This window comes from Bombina bombina, chromosome 1 (assembly GCF_027579735.1).
Source record: "Bombina bombina isolate aBomBom1 chromosome 1, aBomBom1.pri, whole genome shotgun sequence".
In the NCBI taxonomy this organism is placed as follows: Eukaryota; Metazoa; Chordata; class Amphibia; order Anura; family Bombinatoridae; genus Bombina; species Bombina bombina.
The window spans coordinates 1,071,270,401-1,071,292,545 of NC_069499.1; positions in this window are offsets into that span (position 1 = coordinate 1,071,270,401).

Here is a 22,145-nt window from a genome sequence, read left to right on the forward strand (position 1 = left end):
CCTCATTGCTCTTCGGAAACTGCGGGTAACATGACACACAAATGCCCTGTTGCTGAGCTATAGATCTCCCTATCACCACTACTTCAGGTTCAACTGGATTCTTTTTTTCTACCACGTGTTCCATTAGGGACTGTAAGTGATCAAAACGGCCCAGCACATTTCTCTCAAACTCCCTAAAAAGGGCTTGAATGAAAATATAAGAATCTTCCACAGTTGCGGATTATGAATATAGCTGTTGTGCAGAGATACTCAATTTACTCTGCTTACCCGGTTTCCCGGGGGGGGGTGCTGACTGAGATCTCTCTCCACGGGGGCCATCAAAAGACCTCAACGGTCTGGTCTGAGAAGTCCTGATACGTTCAAAAATTAGATAATCTAGTTTGGCACAGTATTCTAAATATCATAGGGTACAATTAGGCACTGGATGGCTATTGAATGTCCAAATTACAAGACGGATTGCAAATTGGCTTTATAGAGCTCTCAGTTTAGCGACCATCTTGGGTCCTCGCCCGGACATGCCCCCATTTATATATATATTAATGGGACATTCCAGTCAAAATTGAAATGAACATTGATGAATTACATCTTTAAATAGAAACATATTTGCAATATACATGTATTAGCAAAAAATACTTTCAGTAAAAGTTATCACAGTTTTAAAGTTAACATTTTTCTCTGCATGTGCATATGAAGCATAGCTAGATATTCTCAGTGCACCAGCATTTTATGTACTGCAGCTGCTCAGAGCACCAGTGGGGCTTGTATCATGTCAGAAATTAGCAAACTGAGTTTTTAACAGATGGCACAAGCACCTTAAGTGCTGTGTTTAAAATGCTGGTGCACGGTGCATACTTAAATACACTTTTGAAACAGCTATAGCTTTTATTGGAAGCATTTTTCCTAATAAATGTATATTACAAACATTATTCTATTCAAACCTAAAATGCATCCATGTGGATTCCAATTTTGTTCAATATTCTGTTCTCTGGCTAATTGCCACCCGGGACCAGAACAGCCCCTTTTATATATATATATATATATATATATATATATATATATATGGGACATTGTTGGCTGGAGCATTATTGGGGGTGGAGTGAAGGGGGCCCCATGCTTACACAACTTGATAAAAGAGGGCCATAATATGCGCACATCTACCAAAGAGCTATACAGGATATATGGTGCGGGTTGGGAGGTAGGACCCGCTTCCTTCTTGCAGCCCCTCTGTCTCCTGGAATTAAAGGGATATGAAACCAAACCTATTTATTTCATGATTTATAGCATACAATTTTTTTTTTTCAATAATTTTTATTATATTTCAACAGGTTTATACATTTACATATAGTTTCAAGGAAAAGAATAAACAAACCACTAAAATTAAACATCAATAGACAATCCACAAATGTTTTCCTGTTGGAATATATTTTTCCCCTTCCCCCCCCCCCCTTGTTGTTTTCCCTGAACAACAATACAACAACCACAAGGAAAAGAAAAAAAAAAGGAAAAAAGAACCCCCCACACCTTACACAGGAGAAGGGGAGAAATCAAAATACATCTTCCTTTACCATATTCCCAAAAGTACCATCTCTGAGTTTTGGAAGGGAAATATTATTTGATCAATTTCTGTCTCTGTGAGTGATTTCATGAATGGTGCCCATTTTTTTAAAAAAAGCTTAATGTCAGATTCCTTATCAATGTTGGTATCTCGCTGCTCTAGAATACATTGTTTCTTAAGAAAGTTCTTAATTTCTGATACTGTTGGTAAATTTCTTGACTTCCACTTTTTAAAAATTAAGTATCTAACTGCTAAGATAATTGAGATAATTAAATTCCCATTGGACCTATACTCTTCTTGATTATTTAAGCAGAATATAACCTGGGTTAGAGAGAGATCCAGAGGAGAGATTTTAAGTGACGTCTTTGCCCAGAATTCCATTTTATACCAACACTGTCTGATCAGTGGACAGTCCCAGATCATATGTTTCAGATCTGCAGCCATCCTGGAGCATTTGGGACATTTGTCAAAGTTTGAATTATTAAGCTTAAATGCTTTTTCAGGGGTATAATAGTATCTATGTATAAGTTTTAGATGAGCCTCCCTCCAGGTGGCAGAAATTGTAGCCTGAGACACCCTGCCAATAGAAGTTTTTATGAATTGACTATCGATATGATCTTGTGCCAAGTCTAGGTTCCAGTCCTGCGCTAATTTTTCGAGAAGGTCTTTCCCTTTGCCATCTCCCAATAAGTGGTAACATGGGGTGATAGACATCAGCCCGTTCTTAACCAATATAAGCAAGTCCTCTAGACTACCTAAGTCCCATCGCCATTTAGTTATCCGCATTATGTCTGTAATATAATGCCTTGTCTGTAAATATGCGAAGAACTTATTGGAGAGATTGAAATTATTTTTAAGTTCATCAAAAGATTTAATACATTTTCTTTCTTTATCCACAAAATATATAAGTTTGTCCAATCCCGATGTGTACCAGTTTTTAATCACAGATGAATCTAAGCCTGCCTGAAATTTGGGGTTGCCTATTAGAGGTAGGTATTGTGATACCTGACAATTTATATCTATGAGCTTTCCAATTCTTCTCCAGGCCCTCAAGGGGTTAAGAAACATTTTAAGTGATCTAAGATTCACTGGGTAGTCTTTAGGTTCACAGTGTAGCAAGCAGAGCTGTTGGTAGGTATGGATAGCAAATTTTCTCTTCAAGATTATTATTCAACACATAATCCTTGGAGAAGATCCAATCGGCTGCAATTCGCGCTAGGAAAGCCAAGTTATACAACTTTATGTCTGGCAAGGCAAAGCCTCCATAAACTTTTAAAGATGACAGTTTATTCAAAGAGATCCTAGGTCTAGCTTTTTGCCAGATAAATCTTCTGAGCATACTATTTATTAATCGTATATCTCTTTCTAGGAGCATTATTGCTGTATTCTGTAAGACATAGAGCAATTTAGGAAAAAGAACCATCTTAAATGATGCTATCCGTCCAGAGATGGAGAGTGGCAGACTCTCCCAGTTTCTAAGCTTTTCTCTGAAAATTGAGATGACTGGTAGAATGTTAAGCTTATATAGATCTTTTGGTTCACTTGGGATATTGATACCTAAATATTTAAATGAATCTTTAACTAGACGAAAAGGAACATTGCTAGGGGAAGAGTTATTATTCCTAAGCCAAAATAGTTCTGACTTGGTAGTGTTTACTTTATAGCCCGAGAAAGAGCCAAATTGGCCTATAATTTGAAATAATTTAGGGAGATTGACTTTGCTGTTTGATAGATATATAAGGATATCGTCTGCATATAAAGCCAATTTTATTTCATACTCCCCTATTTTAATGCCATCAAGTTGTTGCCTAATCGCAATTGCCAGGGGTTCAATACAGAGGTTGAAGAGGAGAGGGGAGAGGGGGCATCCCTGACGAGTTCCTCTGCCCAATACAATTTGGGGGGAGAGTAGATTATTTACAATTAGACTCGTATGAGGCTGATTATATAAATTTTTAATAAAGTCAAGGAACCCTCCTATGAACCAAAACTTTTCTAAAGAAAAAAAAAGATGATCATATTGAACAGAGTCGAAGGCTTTCTCGGCGTCAACTGAAATAACCGCTAGATCTGGTGGGGCCCTATCCCCCCCCCCATAGAAGAAGTATTCTGATGTTACCAATATTTCTCTGATTTTTGCTGAGGAGTTTCGAGAGTTTAAGAATCCGGCTTGGTCTTTATGAAAGATATCGCCTAATATTTTTTGTAGCCTTTGGGCAAGAATTCATGTAAAGATCTTGTAATCTGAATTTAATAGAGCAATTGGCCTATATGACTCCCTTAAGGTTGGATCCTTCCCGCTTTTGAGTATTAAAGTTGTGTAGGAGGATGAAAAAGATTTTGTCATCTCTTCTCCATCTATGTACATGGAGTTGTATAGTTTACAGAGGTCTACTGATATTTCTGGGGATAGAATTTTAAAAAATTCATTAGGCAGCCCATCCGGCCCAGAGGTTTTGTTAAGGGCAAGGTCAGAGATAGTTTTCTTAATTTCTTCCTCTGTGATTTGAGCTTTAAGAGTTTCAGATATATCACTAGAAATTTTAGGAACTGGGATTTTACTCCAGAAATCTTCCGCTTGAGCTAAGTCAGAGGGTCTAGAAGAATACAATTCTTGATAGTATTTTTTCAATTCTTCCGCTATTTCCTCGTGTTTAAGTATTTCAATCTCGCCTAAAACTAGTTTCTCAATTAACGAGGTTTTTTTTCTCGCTTTTAACCAATTTAGCTAATAATTTCCCCGATTTATTACCATATTTGTATAATTTAGATTGTAATTTTAATTCTTTCTGGGTTTTTCTATATAGTAAGAAAGCATCTTTATTGCTTTTTGCACTATTATATTTATCCCAGTTAACTGAGTTTTGGTCAAGGAGGAATCGATTGTATGCATTTGTTATTGCATTTGTTAATTCCTTTTCTCTTTGTTGCATTTTTCTATTTAGTATAGCCAGATAGGCTATAATTTCGCCTCTCAACACAGCCTTTGCTGCCTCCCAAAATATGGCAGGACGGTCTCTATATTCTGAATTACAGAGGACATACTCATTGAACTTAACTCTGAGCCAATTCTTAAATTTCAAATCAGACGCTAGGTAGGAAGGGAAAAAAAAACGATTTGACTTAAATTTATGCTGCTTATCCTGGACGTCTAGGATGATCGGCCCATGATCAGACAGGCATATAGGAAGTATTTTTGTTTTAATCTCATATGTACACAATCTTTCATCAATCAGAAAGAGGTCGATTCTTGATAACGTTTTATGAGCTTTGGATAAGCAGGTATACTCTCTAACATCAGGATTTTGCATCCTCCAAATGTCCCTAATGCCCAGATTTTGCATCAGCTTCGTGAGTAGTTTAGCTTCCAAATTATCTTTTTTATGCTTTTTTTGTTTTGTATTTTGTCTCAGCCTATCGAGTGGGCACTGTGGAGCCATATTAAAGTCTCCTGCAAGAATAAGGCTACCTTCCATTTTATAGAGTATCTCAGTCTGCAGTTGGTTCCAAAATTCTGGGTCAAGAGTATTAGGCGCATAAACGTTACACAGTGTGAACACACGATTATTAATCTTTATTTTTAAAATCACTGATCTCCCCTCCGGATCCACCCCAGCATACAGTATTTCTACATTAATCCTTTTCCCCACTAAAATGACTACCCCTCTCTTTCTCCCCTGTCCCGGCGAAGCAAATATCTCCTTAACCCATGATGTCTTTAGTTTCGATACTTCCTCTAGATTGAGATGCGTTTCCTGGAGGAAAGCTATATCCGTATTCAGTTTCCTTAATTGGGTAATAATTAATTTCCTCTTTATAGGGGTGGTAATACCTCCTACATTCCAGGATACTATTTTAAAATTGACCATTTATTTCAATGGGTAGGTAAGTGAGATTGGTGTGGGAGGCGAGGGGGAGGGGATAAACAAACCGAACAAAACAGGGGGAGGGAAAAAAAAAAAAGAAAAGGAGAACAACGTTCCCCTTTCTTATCCGAATCTTTATTATTCTCAACCATTTTCCTTTCTATTCTTCACTAAAGAAAAAATAAAATAATGACCAGGGACAATAAATCCTTAGTACCCACTCAGTTTACTCACTGGCATTTAACTGACTCAATAATTTTTCTGCGTCTTGCGCATTTTCAAACATAAAGACTTCTCCCTTAACAAAAACCTTAAGTTTAGCAGGGTAGTTAATTAGAGCCTGATACCCCTGCTGGATAAATTTGGAGCAGATTGGGGCTAGATTTCTCCTCTTAAGTGATGTTTCTACTGAGTAGTCCTGGAATAGGAGAATCTTGCTCTCTTTAAACATTATAGGCTGGTTCTTGCGAAAGTGTTGGAGAAGGGTCACCTTGTCATTAAAGTTAAGTAATTTGGCTATTACTGGCCTGGGTCTAGTGTTACCCCTGTTGTCAACTTGTTGCTTCCCTATTCTATGAACCCTTTCTACCACTATTTGAGGATTACTGGAAGGAATTTTAAGTAGCTGTACTAGGGTGTCTGAGATGAATGAATTTAGATTTTCAGGTTGTTTTGCTTCAGGTACCCCAATAATGCGGATATTATTTCTTCTGGCCCTGTTTTCTATATCTTTGATTTTGCTTTGCATTTTGGACAAGGTAGCTGCAGTAGATTCTATGCTTGTACTATGAATGATAGTAAGGTCCTCGAGATCAGACACCCTTTTTCCACTTCATTAATTCTACTGGTGAAATGTCTCAATTCTTGGGACAACAATGAGATCTCTTGTTTAATCTCTGCCCTAAGGGCATCAAATTTAGGGTTTAGGGCTTCCGCAATATTTGATACTAGGGCCTGCATGTTAAAGGTTTCATTAGTAAATGGAATATTAACAGGAGTTAACTGTGTCTCGACAGCTGTCTCTATAGTATTTTTATTCCTTTTCTCTCTTGGTTTTGCTGCCATGGCTGGCGGGGGAGTCCGGGAGTGACTGTGAAGAAATGTATCCATATACTGTGCAATTAGCCTAAGTAGTGATCCACTTGTGCCGTATTCAGAAAAAGAAAAGAAAATAAGTGTTCAATGAATTCCGTGGGGGGGAGGGTGAGGAAGTGAGAGTGATCGGGGTGAGAATGTGAGGATAGGAGGGGTGGGGGAAGTGAGGGAGGGGAGGAAAAAGAGAGGGGAAAAAAATCCTCAGTTTAGTGGGGTGATGAGTGTAGATTCCTATGTAAGAGAGTCCCCACACCAGCCAGAGGGCCCAAAAAATTTTACTTTAAAAGGGGCTTATCTAAAATATAGGTTCCAGCTAACCCCTTGCTTATGTTGTGGCTGAGTTCTTAGCAGTTTCCATATACAAATCAAACCAAGAAACCCCTGTGTAAGCAGTACTTAAAGGAATAGACAATTAATAACAGGGTGCACCTGCGAATCCCCTCCAAGTCAAATATAGTGGATATATCCAAACAGGTGAAAAAGATACTCCAATGCTTTCCCAACTAGCAACAATAGTATAGGGACACAGAAACACCCTTTTAATTAAAAAATTAAGTTACAACCAATTCTAAGGTATAGGTTCCAGCTCGTCCCTTACTTATATTGTAGCTAAGTTCTTAGCATTTTTCATATACAAATCAAAGCAAGAAATCCCTATGTAAGCAGTACTCAAGGGGGTAGATATATAATGATAGGGTGCATTTGTAAATCCACTTTAGGTTAGATGTAGTGGATATATCAGAACAGGTATAGAGATATTTTAATACCTTCTAGAGCATACAATTTTAAACAACTTCCCAATTTACTTCTATTATTAAATTTGTTTTATTCTCCTTTATTGAAAGAGCAGCAATGCACTACTGGTAGCTAGCGGAACACATCAGATGATGACCAGAAGCATATATGTGCAGCTAGCTCCCAGTAGTGCATTGCTGCAACTGAGGCTACCTAGGTTCCTTTTCAACAAAGGATACCAAGAAATGGACAGATAAGGTAAAATTGGAAAGTTGTTTAAAATGACATGCTCTATTTGAATCATAAAAAAAAAGTGTTGGGTTTCATGTCCCTTTAAGGGAATTACAATAACCGCTTGGACATGCCAACAGAGCACCCGTAACCCTTTCCCTTGGTGCATTGCCCCACCATCATGCAACCCACCTACAAATTACTGGTGTTCTTTTGCCTACAAGATTTTAACCCCGTACATCCTGGTAATAGTTCTGGCCGATTTTGGGAGGTATGATGTAGTCCTGCTTTTGTCAGCGCTAAGTAAAGATTGGTAAAAACAAAAAGATGAGAGGGCGAGTGAATTTGAAAGGAAAACATTCTAATGTGTTATATGCAAGCAACAATGATATAATAAAACGCTCTATCAGCTAGATTACGAGTTTTGTCGGTAAAGCTGTGCGGTGCTAACAAGCAATTTCTGCTCACCGCTCACATACAAACAACGTTGGTATTACAGGGGCCCGATCCGATATGCAGCATTGCCCGCAAATGCCGGCGACGCTGAATTTTGCGCTGGTTTGGTATCCTATATACGGCGTAACCTAGAAGTTACGCTCGTATATTTCTGCCGTCGCCCGTAGTTTTTTGGGCCATGGGCAGGTATACCAAACCAGCGCAGTTTGGTATCCAATATACAGCGTAAGGACTTACGTGGCGAAAATGGAGAAATCTTACTCCATTTTCACCTCGCCACAAAAAGCAGCCGTAGTAAGCCTTACGCTGTCTATTGGAGCCCGTAACTCCCTAAACTAGCTACAAAATAAACCTAACACCTAACGAATAGGATTCTATCAGCCAATCGGAATTAAGGTAGAAACATCTGATTGGCTGATTGAATCAGCCAATCAGATTCAAGTTCAATACGATTGGCTGAATCAATCAGCCAATCGGATTGAACTTGAATCTGATTGGCTGATTCAATCAGCCAATCAGTTTTTTCTACCTTAATTCCAATTGGCTGATAGAATCCTATCAGCCAATCGGAATTCGACGGACGCCATCTTGGATGACGTCATTTAAAGGAACCTCATTCGTCGGGAAGTCGTCGTGCCGGATGGATGCTCCGCGGCGGAGGAGCGAAGAAAGAAGATTGAAGATGCTGCTTTGCTTGAAGACATCGCCGGATGGAAGAGGACTCTCTGCCGCTTGCTTGAAGACATCACCCGGATGGAAGAAGACTTCTTTGCCGCTTGATTGAAGACATCGCCCGGATCGGATGAAGAGTTCTGCCCGGCTGGGTGAATACAAGGTAGGGAGATCTTCAGGGGGGTAGTGTTAGGTTCATTTAAGGGGGTTTTGGGTTAGATGGGTATGTGGGTGGTGGGTTGTAATGTTGGGGGGTGGTATTGTGGGGGGTTTTTTCAGGCAAAAGAGCAGTTTTCTTTGGGGCATGCCCCGCAAAAGGCCCTTTTAAGGGCTGGTAAGGTAAAAGAGCTAACTTTTTTAATTTAGAATAGAGTAGGGAATTTTTTTTATTTTGGGGGGCTTTATTATTTTATTAGGGGGCTTAGAATAGGTGTAATTAACCTAAAAAAAAATTGTAATCTTTTTTATTTTTTGTATTTTAGTGGGTTTTTTTTTTTTTGTAATTTAGTTTAGTCTATTTAATTGTATTTTAGTTTAGATATTTGTAGTTTATTTAATTTATTGATAGTGTAGGTGTATTTGTAACTTAGGTTAGGATTTATTTTACAGGTAAATTGGTAATTATTTTAACTAGGTAGCTATTAAATAGTTATTAACTATTTAATAGCTATTGTACCTAGTTAAAATAAATACCAAGTTACCAGTAAAATAAATATAAACCCTAAATAGCTACAATGTAATTATTAATTACATTGTAGCTATCTTACGGCTAGATTTAGAGTTTGGCGGCCAAAGGGGTGCGTTAGCTACGAGTGCTTTTTTTCTCCCGCACCTTTTAAATACCGCTGGTATTTAGAGTTCACAGAATGGCTGGGTTTTCAGTGCGTTAGGCTCCAAAAAGGGAGCGTAGAGCATAATTTAACGCCACTGCAACTCTAGATACCAGCGGTGCTTATGGACGCGGCCAGCTTCAAAAACGTGCTCGTACACGATATCCCCATAGAAAACAATGGGGCTGTTTGAGCAGAAAAAAAACCTAACACCTGCAAAAAAGCAGCGTTCAGCTCTTAACGCAGCCCCATTGTTTTCTATGGGGAAACACTTCCTACGTCTGCACCTAACACTCTAACATGTACCCAGAGTCTAAACACCCCTAACCTTACACTTATTAACCCCTCATCTGCCGCCCCCGCTATCACTGACACCTGCATATTATTTTTAACCCCTAATCTTTCGCTCCGTATACCGCCGCTACCTACATTATCCCTATGTACCCCTAATCTGCTGCCCCAAATCCGCCGACCCCTATATTATATTTATTAACCCCTAATCTGCCCCCCACAACGTCGCCGCCAGCTACCTACAATAATTAACCCCTAATCTGCCGATCGGAGCTCACCGCTACTATAATAAATGTATTAACCCCTAAAGCTAAGTCTAACCCTAACACTAACACCCCCCTAAGTTAAATATAATTTTTAGCTAACAAAATAAATTAACTCTTATTAAATAAATTATTCCTATTTAAATCTAAATACTTACCTGTAAAATAAACCCTAATATAGCTACAATATAAATTATAATTATATTGTAGCTATTTTAGGATTAATATTTATTTTACAGGCAACTTTGTAATTATTTTAACCAGGTACAATAGCTATTAAATAGTTAAGAACTATTTAATAGTTACCTAGTTAAAATAATTACAAAATTACCTGTAAAATAAATCCTAACCTAAGTTACAATTAAACCTAACACTACACTATCAATAAATACATTAAATACAATTCCTACAAATAAATACAATTAAATAAACTAACTAAAGTACAAAAAATAAAAAACACTAAGTTACAAAAAATAAAAAAATATTTACAAACATTAGAAAAAAATTACAACAATTTTAAACTAATTACACCTACTCTAAGCCCCCTAATAAAATAACAAAGACCCTCAAAATAAAAAAATGCCCTACCCTATTCTAAATTACAAAAGTTCAAAGCTCCTTTACCTTACCAGCCCTTAAAAGGACCTTTTGTGGGGCATGCCCCAAAGAATTCAGCTCTTTTGCCTGTAAAAAAAAAACATACAATAACCCCCCCAACATTACAACCCACCACCCACATACCCCTAATCTAACCCAAACCCCCCTTAAATAAACCTAACACTAAGCCCCTGAAGATCTTCCTACCTTGTCTTCACCATGCCAGGTATCACCGATCGTTCCAGGCTCCGAAATCTTCATCCAAGCCCAAGCGGGGGCTAGACATCCATCATCCGGCGGCTGAAGAGGTCCAGAAGAGGCTCCAAAGTCTTCATCCTATCCGGGAAGAAGAGGCGATCCGGACCGGCAACCATCTTGATCCAAGCGGCATCTTCTATCTTCATCCGATGACGACCGGCTCCATCTTGAAGACCTCCACCGCGGACCCATCTTCTTCTTCCGACGACTTCCCGACGAATGACGGTTCCTTTAAGGGACGTCATCCAAGATAGCGTCCCTCGAATTCCGATTGGCTGATAGGATTCTATCAGCCAATCGGAATTAAGGTAGGAAAATTCTGATTGGCTGATGGAATCAGCCAATCAGAATCAAGTTCAATCCGATTGACTGATTCAATCAGCCAATCAGATTGAGCTTGCATTCTATTGGCTGTTCTTTAGGGGTTAAAAAATTTATTAGAGTAGCGGTGAGCTCTGATTGGCAGATTAGGGGTTAATACTTGAAGTTAGGTGTCGGCGATGTTAGGGAGGGCAGATTAGGGGTTAATACTATTTATTATAGGGTTATTGAGGCGGGAGTGAGGCGGATTAGGGGTTAATAACTTTATTATAGTAGCGGTGCGGTCCGCTCGGCAGATTAGGGGTTAATAAGTGTAGGCAGGTGGAGGCGACGGTGAGGGGGGCAGATTAGGGGTTAATAAATATAATATAGGGGTCGGCGGTGTTAGGGGCAGCAGATTAGGGGTTCATAGGGATAACGTAGGTGGCAGCGGCGTGCGGGCGGCAGATTAGGGGTTAAAAATTTTTAATAGAGTGGCGGCACTGTGGGGGGACCTCGGTTTAGGGGTACATAGGTAGTTTATGGGTGTTAGTGTACCTTAGAGCACAGTAGTTAAGAGCTTTATAAACCGGCGTTAGCCCGGAAAGCTCTTAACTACTGACTTTTTTCTGCGGCTGGAGTTTTGTCGTTAGATTTCTAACGCTCACTTCAGCCACGACTCTAAATACCGGCGTTAGAAAGATCCCATTGAAAAGATAGGATACGCAATTGACGTAAGGGGATCTGCGGTATGGAAAAGTCGCGGCTGAAAAGTGAGCGTTAGACCCTTTAATGACTGGCTCCAAATACCAGAGGGCGGTAAAAACCAGCGTTAGGAGCCTCTAACGCTGGTTTTGACGGCTACCGCCCAACTCTAAATCTAAGCCTTAGGGTTTATTTTATAGGTAAGTATTTAGATTTAAATAGGAATATTTTAATTAATAATATTAATATTAGATTTATTTTAATAAGAGTTTAGTTAGGGATGTTAGAGTTAGATAGGGTTATTATACTTAATATATATATAATATAATAACGATATTAACTATATTAACCCTAATATAATTAGGGTTAATATAGTTAATATATATAATATAATAACTATATTAACTATATTAACCCTAATATAATTAGGGTTAATATAGTTAATATAGCTGGCGGCGGTGTAGGGGGATTAGATTAGGGGTTAATGTGTTTAATATAGGTGGCGGCGGTGTAGGGGGATTAGATTAGGGGTTAATACATTTAGTTTGCAATAGAGCAGTTTACTTTGGGGTAATGCCACGCAAAAAGCACTTTTCAAGGCTATTTGTAGGATTAAACTTAGGTTTAGTGGTAGGGATAGTTTAGTATTTTAGGGGTTAAATAATTTAATATAGCTGGCGGCGGGGTAGGGGGATTAGATTAGGGGTTAAATAATTTAATATAGGTGGCGGCGGGGTAGGGGGATTAAATTAGGGGTTAAATAATTTAATATAGGTGGTGGCGGGGTAGGGGGATAAATTTAGGGGTTAATAATTTTAAAATAGATGGCGGCGGGGTAGGGGCTCACTTTAGGGGGTAGGTAAGGTAGATGGCGGCGGGGTAGGGGCTCACATTAGGGGGTTATAGATTTAATATAGCTGGCGGGAGCGGCGGTTTAGGGGTTAATAACTTTATTAGGTGTCGGCGGGGTCCGGGAGCGGCGGTTTAGGGGTTAATAACTTTTTTATTGTTAGGATAGTGAGGGGGGATAGCGGATAGAGGGTTAGACGTGTCGGGCTATATTTAGGAGGCGTGTTAGACAGTGCGGGTGATTTCATACTTTAGTCAGGTTTTGTAGGCGCCGGCAGTTTCTAAAGTGCCGTAAGTCACTGGCGACTCCAGAAATTTGTACTTACACAGATTTCTGGACATCGCTGGTTTATCAGACTTACGGCACTTTAGCATCAGACGGCGCCGTATATGGGATAGCTCGAGTTGCGAGCTGAAACTGCGGGTGGCGGGGGTTCCCTCGCTTGCGCCGCAAACTACGCTGCATATCGGATCGTGCCCCAGGTTTTTACAAACCCGGCGTTAGCCGCAGAAAAGTGAGCGGAGAGCAAAATTAAGCTCCACATCTCACTGTAATACCAGCGCTGCTTACAGTAGCAGTGAGCTGGCTAAACGTGCTCGTGCACGATTTCCCTATAGGAATCAATGGGGGAGAGCCGGTTAAATGAAAAAATAACACCTGCAAAAAAGCAGCGTTCAGCTCCTAACGCAGTCCCATTGATTCCTATGGGGAAATAAAAGTTATGTCTACACCTAACACCCTAACATGAACCCCGAGTCTAAACACCCCTAATCTTACACTTATTAACCCCTAATCTGCCGCCCCAACATCGCTGACACCTACATTTTATTATTAACCCCTAATCTGCCGCTCCAGACACCGCCGCCACCTACATTATATGTATGAACCCCTAATCTGCTGCCCCTAACATCGCCGACACCTACATTATATTTATTAACCCCTAATCTGCCACCCCCAATGTCGCTGCAACCTACCTACACTTATTAACCCCTAATCTGCCACCCCCAATGTCGCCGCCACTATAATAAAGTTATTAACCCCTAAACCTAAGTCTAACCCTAACCCTAACACCCCCTAACTTAAATATAATTTAAATAAATATAAATAAAATTACTATCATTAACTAAATTATTCCTATTTAAAACTAAATACTTACCTAGAAAATAAACCCTAAGCTAGCTACAATATAACTAATAGTTACATTGTAGCTAACTTAGGTTTTTTTTTTTTTTTACAGGCAACTTTGTATTTATTTTAACTAGGTACAATAGTTATTAAATAGTTAACTATTTAATAGCTACCTAGTTAAAATAAAGACAAATTTACCTGTAAAATAAAACCTAACCTAAGTTACACTAACACCTAACACTACACTATAATTAAATGAATTACAATTAAATAAAATAAACTAAAGTACAAAAAATAACAAACACTAAATTACAGAAAATAATAAAATAATTACAAGTTTTTTAAACTAATTACACCTAATCTAATCCCCCTAATAAAATAAAAAAGTCCCCCAAAATAAAAAAAAGCCCTACCTTATACTAAATTACAAATAGCCCTTAAAAGGGCTTTTTGCGGGGCATTGCCCCAAAGTAATCAGCTCTTTTACCTGTAAAAAAAAGTACAATACCCCCCCAATATTAAAACCCACCACCCACACACCCAACCCTACTCTAAAACCCACCCAATACCCCCTTAAAAAAACCTAACACTAACCCCTTGAAGATCACCCTACCTTGAGAAGTCTTCACCCAACCGGGCCGAAGTCCTCAACAAAGCTGGGCGAAGTGGTCCTCCAGATGGGCAGAAGTCTTTATCGAAGACGGTCAGAAGAGGTCCTCCAGACGGGCAGAAGTCTTCATCCAGACGGCACCTTCTATCTTCATCCATCCAGTGGGTCCATCTTCAAGCCATCCGATGTGGGGCATCCTTCCTGGCCGACGACTAACGACGAATGAAGATTCCTTTAAATTACGTCATCCAAGATGGTGTCCCTTTAATTCCGATTGGCTGATAGAATTCTATCAGCCAATCGGAATTAAGGAATGCAATCAGCCAATAGGATTGAAGTTCAATCCTATTGGCTTATCCAATCAGCCAATAGGATTGAGCTCGCATTCTATTGGCTATTACAATCAGCCAATAGAATGCAAGCTCAATCCTATTGGCTGATTGCATCAGCCAATAGGATTTTTCCTACCTTAATTCCGATTGGCTGATAGAATTCTATCAGCCAATCGGAATTCAAGGAACGCCATCTTGGATGAAGTCATTTAAAGGAACTTTCATTCGTTGTTAGCCGTCGGCCAGGAAGGATGCTCCGCGTCAGATGGCTTGAAGATGGACCTGCTCCGCGCCGGATGGATGAAGATAGAAGATGCCGTCTGGATGAAGACTTCTGCCTGTCTGGAGGACCTCTTCTGCACGGCTTCGATGAAGACCTCTGCCCGTCTGGAGGACCACTTCGCCCGGCTTTGTTGAGGACTTCGGCCTGGTTGGGTGAAGACTTCTCAAGGTAGGGTGATATTCAAGGTGTTAGTGTTAGGTTTTATTAAGGGGGTATTGGGTGGGTTTTAGAGTATGGTTGGGTGTGTGGGTGGTGGGTTTTAATGTTGGGGGGGTATTGTACTTTTTTTTACAGGTAAAAGAGCTGATTACTTTGGGGCAATGCCCCGCAAAAAGCCCTTTAAAGGGCTATTTGTAATTTAGTATAGGGTAGGGCTTTTTTTATTTTGGGGGGCTTTTTTATTTTATTAGGGGATTAGATTAGGTGTAATTAGTTTAAAAAACTTGTAATTATTTTATTATTTTCTGTAATTTAGTGTTTGTTATTTTTTGTACTTTAGTTTATTTTATTTAATTGTAATTCATTTAATTATAGTGTAGTGTTAGGTGTTAGTGTAACTTAGGTTAGGTTTTATTTTACAGGTAAATTTGTCTTTATTTTAACTAGGTAGCTATTAAATAGTTAATAAATATTTAATAACTATTGTACCTAGTTAAAATAAATACAAAGTTGCATGTAAAATAAAAAAAAACCCTGAGATAGCTAGAATGTAATTATTAGTTATATTGTAGCTATCTTAGGGTTTATTTTATAGGTAAGTATTTAGTTTTAAATAGGAATAATTTAGTTAATGATAGTAATTTTATTTAGATTTATTTAAATTATATTTAAGTTAGGGGGGTGTTAGGGTTAGGGTTAGACTTAGATTTAGGGGTTAATACATTTAATTAAGGGCGGCAACGTTGGGGGTGGCAGATTAGGGGTTAATAAATGTAGGTAGGTGTTGGCGATGTTAGGGACGGCAGATTAGGGGTTAATAAAATGTAACTAGTGTTTGCGAGGCGGGAGTGTGGCGGTTTAGGGGTTAATATATTTATTAAAGTGGTGGCGATGTCCAGTTTGGCAGATTACGGGTTAAAACATTTATTTAACTGTTTGCGATGTGGGGGGGCCTCGGTTTAGGGGTTAAAGGGACAGTCTAGGCCAAAATAAACTTTCATGATTCAGATAGAGCATGTAATTTTAAACAATTTTCCAATTTACTTTTATCACCAATTTTGCTTTGTTCTCTTGGTATTCTTAGTTGAAAGCTTAACCTAGGAGGTTCATATGCTAATTTCTTAGACCTTGAAGTCCACCTCTTTCAGATTGCATTTTAACAGTTTTTCACCACTAGAGGGTGTTAGTTCACATATTTCATATAGATAACACTGTGCTCGTGCATGTGAAGTAATCTGGGAGCAGGCACTGATTGGCTAGACTGCAAGTCTGTCAAAAGAACTGAAAAAAGTGGCAGTTTGCAGAGGCTTAGATACAAGATAATCACAGATGTTAAAAGTATATTATTATAACTGTGTTGGTTATGCAAAACTGGGAAATGGGTAATAAAGGGATTATCTATCTTTTAAAACAATACAATTCTGGTGTAGACTGTCCCTTTAATAGGTAGTTTAAGTGTACTTTTTAGCACTTTAGTTAAGAGTTTTATACTACGGCGTTAGCCCATAAAACTCTTAACTACTGACTTTCAAATGCGGTACGAGTCTTGACAGGAGAGGGTCTACCACTCACTTTTAGGAAGACTCGTAATACCAGCGTTAGGAAAATCCTATTGAAAATATAGGATAAGCAATTGACGTAAGTGGATTTGCAGTATTTTTGAGTCACGCCAAAAAAGTGAGCGGTACACCTGTACCTGCAAGACTCGTAATGCCAGCGGGCGTTAAAAAGCAGTGTTGGGACCTCTCAACGCTGCTTTTTAACCCTAATGCAAGACTCGTAATCTAGGCGTATGTGTTTAACCCTACAAAGTGGCCTAACACATCATAAAAGTTAGGTCCAGAACTGGGATGCATTACTGGGAGCTAGCCAAATGCAACTGGTGAGCCAATGATAAGAGGCGTATATGTGTAGCCACGAATTATCAGTTGGCTTTCACTAGGGCATTGCTGCTCATGAGCCTTTCAACAATGGCTATAAAGAGAGTATGAGAACATAATTAAAGGGACATAATACCCACATGTTGAAACACTTGAAAGTGATGCAGCTTAGCTGTAAAAAAGCTGACTAGAAAATATCAACTGAAACATCTCTATGTAAAAAAGAAAGATATTTTACCTCAAATTTCCTAAGTGTTCACACCACATTGTAAAGGACTTTAAGCAGCAAATCACTATGCCTGTCCTGGGACCTGCAAGGGAGTGTGCCTCATGCACACTCATGTTATTTCCCTATTCAGTTTCAGGAAGTTTACTATGATATCTCATGAGATCACAGTAAAACAGTTCATTACCTCAGCACTTCTGATGCTAATTGGCTGCTGTTAATTTCTTCCTCTTTTTTTCCCCCCTGCTGCTGGGTAACTGAAAGATAATTTTTATACAGAACACTAACTCTGGTGAGCTGAGGAAATTGTGAGGTAAAATATCTCCCTTTTTTACATAGAGATGCTCAGGTGATATATTGCTGTCATCTTTTTAGAGTTATGCTTCATCACGTTCAAGTGATATAGCATATGAGTATTATGTCCCTTTAGGGTGAAAAGTCTCTTAAAGGGATACTGAACAAAATTTTTTTCTTCCATTATTCAGATAGAGCATGCAATTTTAAGCAACTTTCTAATTTACTCCTAGTATCAAATTTGTCTTCGTTCTCTTGTTATCTTTATTTGAAAAAGAAAATTCAGTACCCTGGACAGCACTTGTTTATTGGTGGATGAATTTATCCACCAATCAGGAAGAACAACCCAGGTTGTTAACCAAAAATGGGCCGGCATCTAAACTTACATTCTTGCTTTTCAAATAAAGATACCAAGAGAATGAAGAACATTTGATAATAGAAGTAAATCAGAAAGTTGCTTAAAATTGCATGCTCTGTCTGAACCCCGAAATAAAAAATTTGGGTTCAGTGTCCCTGCATGTTCTCAGGGCCGGCCTTTGGGCAAGGTGAGCGAGGCGGCCGCCTCCGTCCCTGCGGTCAGTAGGCCCGCCACACCGGTTTAAAAAATAAATAAAAAAATTCTGACATTTTTTTTTTTTTTTTACAAAATGTAAAAAAAAAAATTGCCGCCATTTTTTAAATTTTGGGCGCAAATTTTAGCCCAGGAGTGAGGAGGGCAGGCACAGAGTGACTGGTGCGGTGCTGAGAGGGGAAGAGGCGGAGCACCGAAGGTTGTCAGTCAGTCAGTCAGTCAGAGTCAGACCAGTCAGTCAAAAAAGTCAATAAGTCAGCAGCAGGCTGAGGCAGCGCAGGAGTGAGGAGTCAGTCGACGACAACGAGACTTGATGAGTCACTGTCTGTCATTTTTACTGAGGTCACTGTAAAAGGCTAGGTCTTGCTGAGGTCACTATACAATACTAGGTATTGCTGATGTCACTGTGAAAGGCTAGGTCTTGCTGAGGTCACTATACAAGACTAGCTATTGCTGATGTCACTGTAAAAGGCTAGGTCTTGCTGAGGTCACTATACAAGACTAGGTATTGCTGATGTCACTGTAAAAGGCTAGGTCTTGCTGAAGTCACTATACAAGACTAGGTATTGCTGATGTCACTGTAAAAGGCTAGGTCTTGCTGAGGTCACTATACAAGACTAGGTATTGCTGATGTCACTGTAAAAGGCTAGGTCTTGCTGAAGTCACTATACAAGACTAGGTATTGCTGATTTCACTATGAAAGGCTAGGTCTTGCTGAGGTCACTATACAAGACTAGGTATGGCTGATGTCACTGTAAAAGACTAGGTCTTGCTGAGGTCACTATACAAGACTAGGTATTGCTGATGTCACTGTAAAAGGCTAGGTATTGCTAAGGTCACTATACAAGACTAGGTGTTGTTGATGTCATTGTATAGGGCTAGGTCTTGCTGAGGTCACTATACAAGATTAGGTCTTGCTGAGGTCACTATAACAGACTAGGTCTTGCTGATGTCACTGCACAAGGCTAGGTCTTGCTGATGTCACTTTACAAGGCTGGGTCTTGCTGAGGTCACTATACAAGACTCAGTCTTGCTGAGGTCACTATAACAGAATAGGTCTTGCTGAGGTCACTATAACAGACTAAGTCTTGCTGAGGTCACTGCACAAGGCTAGGTCTTGCTGATGTTGTCACTATACAAGGCTAGATCTTGCTGAGGTCACTACAAGATTAGGTCTTGCTGAGCATTGCAGCAGTGTGCAATGTGCAGCATGAAATTAATGTGCTGGCCAGGAGGTCAGATGTAGCATAGCTAGCCTCACCATCCATGTATTTAGCACTGCTATGTCACTATCTGCTGAAGAAGGTATAATACTCTCTCCAGTGTGATGCTCACAACTTGTATTTAGCACTGCTATGTCACTATCTGCTGCACAATGTACAATACTCTCTAGTGTGATGCTCACCACTTGTATTTAGCACTGCTATGTCACTATCTGCTGCACAATGTACAATACTCTCTCCAGTGTGCTGCTCACCACTTGTATTTAGCACTGCTATGTCACTATCTTCTGCACAAGGTACAATACTCTCTTCAATCTGATGCTCACCACTTGTATTTAGTACTGCTATGTCACTATCTGCTGCACAATGTACAATACTCTCTCCAGTGTGCTGCTCACTACATGTATTTAGCACTGTTATGTCACTATCTGCTGCACAAGGTACAATACTATCTTCATTTTGATGCTCACTACTTGTATTTAGCACTGCTATGTCACTAACTGCTGCACAAGGTACAATACTCTCTTCAATCTGATGCTCACCACTTGTATTTAGCACTGCTATGTCACTATCTGCTGCACAAGGTACAATACTCTCTCCAGTGTGCTGCTCACCACACGTATTTAGCACTGCTATGTCACTATCTGCTGCACAAGGTACAATACTCTCTCCAGTGTGATGCTCACCACTTGTATTTAGCACAGCTATGCCACTATCTGCTGCATAATGTACAATACTCTCTTCAATCTGTTGCTCACCACTTGTATTAAGCACTGCTATGTCACTTTCAGTTGCACAATGTACAATACTCTCTCCAGTGTGATGCTCACCACATGTACAGTATTTAGCACTGCTATGTCACTGTCTGCTACACAAGGTACACTACTTTCTCCAGTGTGATGCTCAACACTTGTATTTAGCGCTGCTATGTCACTGTCAAGATATGTGAGGAAGTATGTCAGGATGTGAAACACTGCAATGATATAAACTTTGAATGGGTGAACTAGTATCCTTATTCTTGCAGGACCACTCAGCCTCACACCATACCTCGAATTCCGTAAGACTTAACTTATTAGAATTCTGTTATGCTCATCGTACTGAGGGTCTCTTCTGTAGGGATACAGAGAGATACGGAGCCTTCACGCAACTTAGAAGTTATGTAAGCAGTGTACAGAGAATAGGCAAAGGTAGTTTGCAGTTGAAGTATATTGAAATCCTTTGGCATAAGGAATTTCATACACACATCTCATACAAAATAAAATATATACAATATTCATACACACCCGCAATCACACATGATATAGATATATATGTTGCAGGATGAATGTCATAATGCTCTGGTTTGTGATGTATATGAATAATTAGTAAACTTAGGTAGCATATGAATATAGTGCTTAATATGATACGGATCAAACAATGAGGAGAGGTCTATATCTCAATTAGGTGATACACAATTAAACAGTTTGGCAGTAGATGAATTGAGCTGGAGAGTGACACAGAAATCGATACTGAGAATATTTGCCCTTAAGCGCTATAAGCATGTCTCTTGGGAGGAAGTCTGTATATCACCTGTAGGCAGTTTTTAGTATGTGTATATGGCAGTCCGTAGTACAAGTACACAGGCAAGTATAATACTGACAGTAAATAAATAACAGATACAGACCAGGATCCGGAGAAATACCAGGTAAGTTTAGCAGAGTTAGTTATGGTGCTGCGACAGGAAAACACAGCTTGCGATGAGAGAGGAGCACACGCTGAATCTGCAGGACCGGATGCCGGGTCTGACGTCACACACTGAACGGATCAGCAGGGGAACCGGCAAAAAGAAACAGCTTCAATCTTTCAAGGAGGGTAGAGAAGGTATTTCCCCAAATACCTTGATGAACGAACAGGGTCTTTTGACAGGAGAACTCACAACCTAGTGAGTGAGGGAAACAAGGATCCGAGCAGAGCTGCAGGGATAGGCTAGGTGTCTTCACAGGCTCTTGAGGTGAACAAGTGCAACAAATTACCAAGCATAGATTAGAGTGAAGAGGAGCCTTAAATAGGGGTAAAGTAATCAAGACTTAAAGGAACAGTACTAAGTCCTAACAAAACCCTGACAGGACACCCCCCTCAAGGAGCCGCTCAGAGGATCAAGGACCAGGACGGTTGGGGTTCCTTCGGTGAAACAATAACAGAAGACGAGGAGCAGACACATTGGCACAAGGCTCCCAGGAATCCTCTTCAGGACCAAACCCCTTCCAACTAACCAGGTACTGAAGTTGGTTGCGAAGGAAACGGGAGTCCAGGATGGATTCAATTTCATACTCCATATCATCCCCCCCCTGCGGAGGTGGCGATGAAAACTGCTGTTCACCCCTGACCATGCCATAGGGTTTCAAAAGGGAGACATGGAACGTTGGGTGTACCCTTAAAGAAGTGGGCAAGAGTAAAGTCACTGCATTAGCATTGATTACTTTCGTAATTTCACAGGGCCCCAAATAAAGTGCAGCCAATTTCTTGGTTGGAATTCGTAACCTGAGGTTCTTTGTGCTTAACCAAACCTTATCACCAACTTTGTAGTCAGGGGGTCTTGAACGACGTAGATCGTAATGGTATTTCTGCGAAGCTTGAGCCTCCTGTAAAACCAATTTCAAAGAGGCAAATCCTTTAGCAATGGTATTCACCAAATCAGTGACAACAGGCATAGGGGAGTCACTCAAGGAAACAGGGTTATATGTTGGATGGAAACC